We start from the raw sequence: 8,941 nt of genomic DNA on the forward strand, positions 1-8,941 counted from the left end.
CATAAGTGCACAAAAATGTCTTCTGTTTTAAATGAATGCTGTACACAAAATCTCTTCTTCTGTGAGTTTATAAACTATCCATTTTTCTTAATTCAACATTTATTAAACACCTAACTTTGTGGGCGAGGTGCAGTGGCTCATGCCTTTAATCCTAACACTCTGGGAGGCCAGGGCAGGTGAATTGCCTGAGCTCAGGAGTTCAAGACCAGCCTGAGAAAGAGACCCCATCTCTACTAAAAATTTAAAAAAAAATGAAGCAAGAGGATCACTTGAGCCCAAGAGTTTGAGGTTGCTGTGAGCTATGATGGCATTCAACCCAGAGCAACAGAGTGAGACTCCATCTCCAAAAACAAACAAACAGGGTGGCGCCTGTGGCTCGGTGGGTAGAGCACCAGTCCCATATACTGAGAGTGGCAGGTTCGAACCTGGCCCCTGCCAAACTGCAACAACAACAACAACAAAAAAAAACAAAACAAAAAAAAAACAGGGTGGCACCTATAGCTCAGTAGGGAGGGCACAGGCCACATACACCGAGGCTAGTGGGTTCAAACCCAGCCTGGGCCAGCTGAAACAACAACTGCAACAACAACAACCAAAAAAATAGTCAGGTGTTGTGGTGGGTGCCTGTAGCCCCAGATACTTGGGAGGCTGAGGAAAGAGAATTGCTTGAGCCCAAGAGTCTGAGGTTGCTCTGAGCTGTGATGCCACGGCACTCTACCTAGGGCAACAGCTACCAGCTCATAATCATGAAAAGAAGCTGTTGTGATAGTTAAAGTGGACAGTTGAGAGGAAAAAAGTTTCTTTATAATAGTCCTGGGAGTCATTATGAGTGCTTAAAGCAGCCAGAGAAATTAGAGAAATGAAGTAGGTCTTATAAAGCAGAGCAAAACATGCAGTCACCACCTCTAGCCCAGCACTATATCATTCCTCTCTAAAAATATTTTTTCTGACAAACTCCTTCACTTATAGTTTCATATTAAGGTCTCCAATCTCATCACTATATGAGCAGAAAATGCTAACTGGCAAAATTTCCTCCTAATGACTCTGACATCACTTTAGTTTGTCTATTCTGGCCCCAAGGTTTAGTATTTTCACTTTTTTTTTTTAAAGGATGCTTTTGGTCCAAAGTCTTTTAACAGCAAGGTAGCACATGAAGAAGCAAAGCTTAATGAACTGTGATCTAACTATGTAATCAATCACTAAAAATGGGAGAAGTTACTTTTTGTCAGCTTTCCTTTGCAAAAATGCAAATGTCTATCCCTCTACCTGGAGGAACTCTCCTTAAGATGCGAAGCAATGAAATGCTTCTCTCAGCAATAACCTGAAAAACTAATGCTAAATTTATTGCATAGTAAATTCTATCACAAGCCATAGTTTGGTTCTTTGTAGGTAGATTACGACACCTGGGTAGGAAAACCGCACCTTGCTTTAATAGGTGCAAAACGATCTTTTCCCCGCTTTTCCAGACATTTGCTAAATTTAGCTTCTAGTGCTTTGAGAGAAATAAGAAGTGGACAGAGGTAGAATTACATTAGCTGAGCTATGGGCAAAGGCCCATTTAGGTTATGTTTTAAAAAGTTTTGATAGGGTGGCACCTGTGGCTCAAAGGAGTAGGGTGCCGGGGGCCGGAGGTGGGAGGTTCAAACCCAGCCCCGGCCAAAAACTGCAAAAAAAATTTTTTTTTTGATAAATAGGAAAGCACCCCCCCCCCCAAAAAAAACCCTGCATATTAGAAAAAAAAATTTAATGACTTTTAAAAGTACTTAAGGGACTAGCTTTGCATAGGCTAAGGAAAATGTGAATAAATCAGGAAAAATCCAAGGTCTCTGATAAGACTTACTGTCAACATATCTTTCATCAGAGGAGGGAAAAGAAAACAAAACAAAACTTAGATGAATTATACTAAATATCATGTTTAGTCACTTGTAGAGCTATTATCAACAGACATTTCCAACCATCATCTCAGTAATCATCCAAATGATTAAATCAGAGAGCGAGCACAGTAAAAAATTACCAATATTTAAAAATTAAATCTTGCAAGAGTTTTAAACGATGTTTTCCTATGAATGCTATACACGCATAGGCAGTGCAGATTTGAGCTCAATTTTCAAATAGCAATTTAAGAACATCTATGAGAAAAGAAGTCCTCTAAAACACATTAATTAGAGCAAAAGCAAACTCATCTGCCATAGTCATATACACCAACAAGTAGACTTGCTCAGGAAAACACACAGTGGGTCTACCTCAGGAGTTGTGAAACCACGCAAATGAATCACTTAAAAGCCGACTTTCAATGAATCACTCAAAAGCCTACTTTCGTTAGGAGTCTGCGTTTAATCTCGCCTTCTTACCATAAAGGTTTATTGTGTGTCAAAACTAAAGTTGCATTTTATAATAGTCCACTAAAATCTACTCTCCTGCCCAAATGTGTTGATCCAGAGTAGGAAGAGACAAGGTTCTGCAAAAGGAAGCTGTGGCACTGCTCACGAAGTCGCATGGAAATGGGGAGATTAACTGTTAAAAGAATTCGATGATGAGATGCCATGCAGGACGTTCCTTTAAATTAAAAAAAAGAGAAGAGGAGGAGGAAGAAGAAGAAGAAGAAAGTAGAAAAAAGAAGGAAGGAAAGAGGAAGGGAAGGGGGGGGAGAAAGAACGGGGAGGAAGATCAAAGCTCTATTAAAATCGAAAAAAAAAAGTTTTAGAATTGTTTTCCCTCCCCCTATTTGCCATTTGGTAAAAATATAGCTTAAAAGGTTAATTAATGCCTTATTTCGTCGGCGTCCTAGAAAGGAAGCCAGTCTTAGCAAATCCCAACTCGTCTCCAGCCTTACCTTACGCTGAGAGCGCAAACCCAAAGCTAAGGGGCCCTGCTCTCAGCAGCAACGGTAGGGGCAGCGGCAGCGACAGTGGCACATGCCATCTGTTAGTGGCAGAAGCAAAGCAGCGCTGCGCGAGGTGGCCCCGGTGCCCGGAGAGCCTTTAGCTGGGGTGTGTAATGAATGCCGCCATTTTAAAGCGAGGTTCCTGAAATCATTAGATATAAGCAAATTAAAGCCCGCCCCACCTACAGAACTTTAGGGCTGGGACCGGCAACCCGGCTCCAAGTCGGCCGCCATGGGGTATAAAATGTCAAGTATACAGACTCGTACATGCGGACTCTCCGGCGGAGGCGACAATCTCTGTGCTCCCTTCCGCCCCCTTCCCGCCCCGCGCTTTAACGATCCTCCCCTCAGGCCCGAGGGAAAGAATATTTTCTTTTCTCCACTCCTCAGGGGCCCCTTCCCGGGGCAGGCCGCTGGGCTCGGGGAGGGGACGGGGACCCGGGCCGGCGGCCCCTGGTCGCCCATTCTTTTGGTTCCGTCCACTTGGAGCACACCTCCGAACGCCCCAGCTCCCGTGGGCCGGCGGGCCGGCGGGCGGGCCGGCGGGCGTGGGGTGCCGCCCCGGCCTGCAGCTGCCATGGCAACCCGGTTCCCAACCCCGCCCGGCCTCAGCCAAAGGCGTTTCCCAGCTCTCGGGCCGGTGCCCGGTACCCGATGGCCCCTCACAGATCCTACCGACTCGGGGCCGCCCGGACCTGCGGGCCGCGGCTCCTCGTGCCCGGAGCCGGACCCACGAAGCGTGTGGCGGGAACTGTAGGAGTGAAGGGGGCTGTGGACGCCAAAACGGCAACTCCCGAAAACTCCGTCAGGCAGTGGAGCCGCGCGCGGGCATCAAAAGCGTCCGCTGGGAAGCGGCAAACCGCCGCCCGGCCGCCCGGCCCCGCCCCGCCCGGCCAGGTAGCCCCGATCGCTCCTCATCTCCGCAGCCACGGCCACCGCCGCCGCCGGGGCAAACCTCACCTGGCTCGGCGTCTCGCTCCCCGCCTCAGTCCTCCGCTGTGAGAAGAGCGGGAATCCGGGCGCGTGCTGCCCGGGCTACCGATCCAACCGCGGGACTCTCTGTCCTCCGATTCCCTCTCGCTGCTCCTAAAGAGCGCCAAAAAGTCGCGCTCTTGATCACGCTCCGAGTGGGGGTACTTTGCTCCGGTAGGGAGCTGTTCCGTAGTGCGAATACACTCTTTGTGTGCTTCGCTCGCTCGTGCCTGGCTCTCGGAGAGCGCAGCGCGCGCTTTATTCTCAGGGGGTGTGGCGCCTCGCTCCGAAACCTGGCGGCCCAGCCCCCACGGCGAATGCCCTTTAACATTTCATTACTAAGAGAGAGGGGGACAAATTGCAAGGCTCAGAATTTACAAAAGCGAAAACACACGGAATCTGCACACTTCCCCTGAGGCGGCGGCGCGGGGGGGCGGCGGGGGCGGGGGAGGGGGAGGGGTGGCGATGCCGTGGGGGCCAGCAAAGTTTCTATAGCTTCAGGAACTGCAGTGCCACTGACACGGGCAGCGTCGTTCAAAGCCGTAAAGGCTTAGAGATGGTTCAGACAGGTGAAGCGACGTACATAATCGCAAAAACAACCTTAGTCAATAAATATATCAACTCATTTCAGGGCAAATAAATAAATACTCACCAGCTGCCTTCCTCGGTCCTCTACCTTCTACATAAACGCCCCAATCCTTTATTTCCCTCCAAGAACTTCAGGGAGCGAAATGCTCCCGACTTCCACGGAGCTTGCGGGGTAGGAGGAGCCCAGAGGTAAGGCTCCAGACACTCTTGAATGGAAACTGGACAAAGCGAATGCAATTTTATGTTTTGATTAAAAAGTGTGCATCTGGACAGCTAAATTACAAGTTTCGATTTAATGCAAGTGTAATAGGAGCACCAGCTGTCCCTTAATTGGAGCCCCACAATAATAAACGCGTGCTTTTATTTAATTTTATGAGGACAATTGTAGTTGATAACACACACATATGCCGGATCGGCAGTGACAAGCTCATAGCAATTCAGGGCTGCTTTCCTGCAATCAACTGCTTCACCCGAGGACAGAGTTCTACATGCTCTGCAGAAAGTGCAAAAACACTGCAGGAGATATTTAAGCCGGAGTTAGGTTGCACAGTGGAGGAGTGAATTCTCAGGCTAATTATACTTTTTAATTCTGATGGACCGATCCAAATACAATTCCCCAGCTAATTTTAGGCAAGAAATCAATCACTGTTTGTTAAATGCAAGATAATAGGAGCAGGATCAGAACCGTTGGGAGAAGACTCGGTACAAACGGCCCTTCGAATAATCCAGAAAACCCCCAACGGTGTTTGGCAAGTATTGTGAAAATGTGCAGGGACAGGGTCTGATACTTTGTTATAATGGGTAGAAGCCTAGCGTGCCAAACTGAGAGTCGGAGTTTCTAGCTACCTAGGAAAACGAGGAAAAGACTACAATTTCTAATTAACTTCTCTCCACCTTCCTTCAAATTGTACCAAATTACCTGCACTACCCTTGTAAAACTCAAATTTGTCTGACAGATATCAAGTGGCTTTGGCAGTTCAGGAACTACCATAGCTAAAATAGAAGGTGTTGCTACCACAGTAGGTTGGAGAGTAAGGGCAAGGCTGAATTATATAACTTTATACTCAATGATCTAACAAACGAGGAACTGTTATCGCGGTGAGCCAACAAAGAAGCCTTTATACTAAACATAACTTGGGTCAACACCACCAGTTTTCTTACCTCTGTCCACCACTGCAAGCCACATGTCCTGTAGGACACTTTGGGGTTTCCCTAATACTACACAGACCAGCTCATTTTTATTACTGTTGAATTACTAAAACAATTGTTTTGAATCATAAATTTCCGGCACCCATCAGTCAGTTTCCTAGTTTGGGGGATTGTATACCTTCCACATTGTCTCTTGCTTGAAATTGCTGGGCAATGAAAATTGCAAATGATATTTCATTATTCTCTCTTTACAACACAGAGGGGATAGCAAACTTATAAACATATTTTAGCCTGGTAAACTGTCTTCCTTTTATCCAGGGTGCCATGACCTCCACCAATGAAGCTAGGCAAATTTCCATGCCTCGAGCCACTGGGGAGTGATTTCAAAGGTGCTAGGATATTTCTATTCCCTCCCCTTAGCATTTTTAAAAGGCCCATTTGCTCTCTAGGGTAGTCTCACCTTGGAATTACTTTTCACTTTGTAGAGTGGTTAGAGCTAGCCAGCATTTTGTCTTCTGTTCTTCCCTTTAGACATAATTGTGGGCAAGACCCAGGAAAAATAGGGTTGTGTATGGGCTGATATACTAGATGTGTTCTTACAATAATGTATGTACATTATAGCTTCTGAATACTTACACCTGTTCCCGTATTGCATTTTGGAATCATCTCAGAACCCATATCTTGATGGATCTTCAAAGGTCAGTGTCTTGTGACACTTAGATTTAATATTTCAGTCCTATCCCTCTCCCTGAGCCAATCAAAAGAGGCATGTAAGCAATCATTTAAACACACGTAGGGAACACACTTCCTGCACTCTAACTACATATTAATGTTTTAAATGAACACTTACACATAAAAAATGTGAGGCTAAGACTCTGGATAAGGATGAAGCAGCCTCTTAAGTAGCATGTTCTTACAATAAATATAATTAACTTTGAGGCAAGAAATAATTTTCAAAGTTACGTAATGGCTTGTAGTAAAAAGATTATTGTATTCCACTAATGAACAAATGCTGTGTTTTTAACGATGCCGGACAGGTGAGAAGCTAAACTCTCATATGTGAGCACACCATGGTTTCGAGGAGGTTTTGAACTCTCAATATATTCTATCAGAATTATCGTTTCACTCCTCTGCTAAACCACATAACTCATTTATCATTCTTTTAAACAGATAATCAACCTGTACTACTGGACATATGAGGAGGACTGTGCCATGGACAAAAGGTGAAGAATCTCCCTCCTGTTTTGAACCTGTGGATTTATTCTCACCAGCCTATTATTATCAACAATAGTACTATTTGTTATTGCTGTGTTCTGGTGATGGCTCCACAGGCTGCCGAAACCTCTGGCCATTTAAGGGTAGTTTAAGAGCTACAGATAACAATTATTTATTCATTGCCGGGGGCGGTGACTCAGGTCTGTAATGTTAGCACTCTGGGAGGCTGAGGCATGTGGATTGCTTGAGTTTGAGTTAGAGACCAGCCTGAGCAAAAAAGCGAGACCCCCTGTCTCTATTAAAAATAGAAAAACTCAGGCAAAAGGATTGCTTCAGCCCAAGAGTTGGAGGTTGCTATGAGCTATGACACCATGGCACTCTTTGGAGGGCAACAGCTTGAGACTCTGTCTCACACAATAAAATTATTTATTCATTCCTAAAAAACCCATTTTTCATTCAGTTGGGAATTTGGAGTTTGGTGCTTACACAAGGGCTCTGGTTAAATCAACAGAAAAAAAAAAGCCAAATCTGGTTATTAAAAAGATTTAGACAAGTAAATGTTGAGTTCCAAGGTAAGCTCTTTTAAAAATGATGCAGACTCTTGTTCTTACAGAAGAAAAGATAAGGCAATCCAGTAACCAGTTGAATGCTGAAATAATTGCAAGCCTAGATAATAAACTGATCAAGAATTTCAGTTCCGGCATGGCTCAAGCGGCTAAGGTGCCAGCCACATACACCTGAGGTGGCGGGTTCGAATCCCCAGCCCGGGCCCGCCAAACAACAATGATGGCTGCAACCCCAAAAAAAAAAAAAAAAAAGGCCAGGCGTTGTGGCGGGCGCCTGTAGTCCCAGCTACTTGGGAGGCTGAGGCAGGAGACTCGCTTGAGCCCAGGAGTTGGAGGTTGCTGTGAGCTGTGATGCCATGGCACTCTACCCAGGGGGACAGCTTGAGGCTCCATCTCAAAAAAAAAAAAAAAAGAATTTCAGTTCTCAGGTTGCAAAGAAAATTTCTGAAACTCAGGGAAGTTTTTTCCATGTGGTAAAATAAATTGTCAGAATTATCTGGGCACATATTAATAAATACATAAGAAAACAGTATGCACATTGAAGAACTGTATCTCCCCAAACAGACCTGAGTCTGATAGATTTACAAAGTGACTTTTCTACCAAGCCTGTGAAGATATCAAATTATACAAATTATCTGTGATTATTGAAAAGTACAGCGTATTTCTTAAAATTATCCTCAGAGGGAAATGTGCTAAGAATGATACAGATAAAAAAGATACAGAAAGATAAGAATAATACAGATTGTAAGCAGGATATTAAAAAGAAAAGCAAGACCTATTCTCACTTAGGAATATAATAATTACAACAGCAACCATTTAATGTGGAACTACTTTATGCCAGGCCCTGTATTAAGCATTCTTCACAGGTTAGCTCATTTAATCTTTACAACAATCCATACATGGTAAAGATTATTATGTTCCTATAAAAAACAGGAAACGTATCCCTTGTCCAAAGTAGCAACGTTATTAGATAGCAAAACAAGGATTTTAAATCAGTTGTTTCCCATGGCTGGGCCCATGCTTTTAACTACTACGCAGTACTGAGATCCAATTAGATTCCAACTCAGACACTTGCTCCGTGTAGTATGTTACACTGAGTTCCATTGATGTGGATATATTGACTAAAATGCTGCAAATAATATATAGAAATGTATCAAAATAAATTTAAGTTCTGATCAAGTACTGTTGATCCTAGAAATATAAAGATAATTTCACAAAAAATCAATATTATCGAAAAATATATGATTATCCCAGTAAATGCCAAAAAATAAAAAATCTGATACAATACAACTTCTATTTATGGCTAACATCAGGATCTGTGAACTATGGATTGAACATAATAAAAAATAGACAAGGGCTGTATGGAAAGCATCCAGCCATGTAATATGAAAAATAGAGACATATGTGGCTGGATACTTCCTGGACAGCTTTCATGCACTCACAAAACAAAGTACTAATCACCTACCAATTTGAAAAATAACATCATTTTCCAGAAAACTGAACTGAAATAAGTGTGCTTTTAATCATTTATAAATACAGTGTTTCTGAGAAACCATTGTTTTGGCAA

The sequence above is a fragment of the Otolemur garnettii genome, unplaced genomic scaffold (assembly GCF_000181295.1).
Source record: "Otolemur garnettii isolate 467f Iridium unplaced genomic scaffold, OtoGar3 scaffold00109, whole genome shotgun sequence".
In the NCBI taxonomy this organism is placed as follows: Eukaryota; Metazoa; Chordata; class Mammalia; order Primates; family Galagidae; genus Otolemur; species Otolemur garnettii.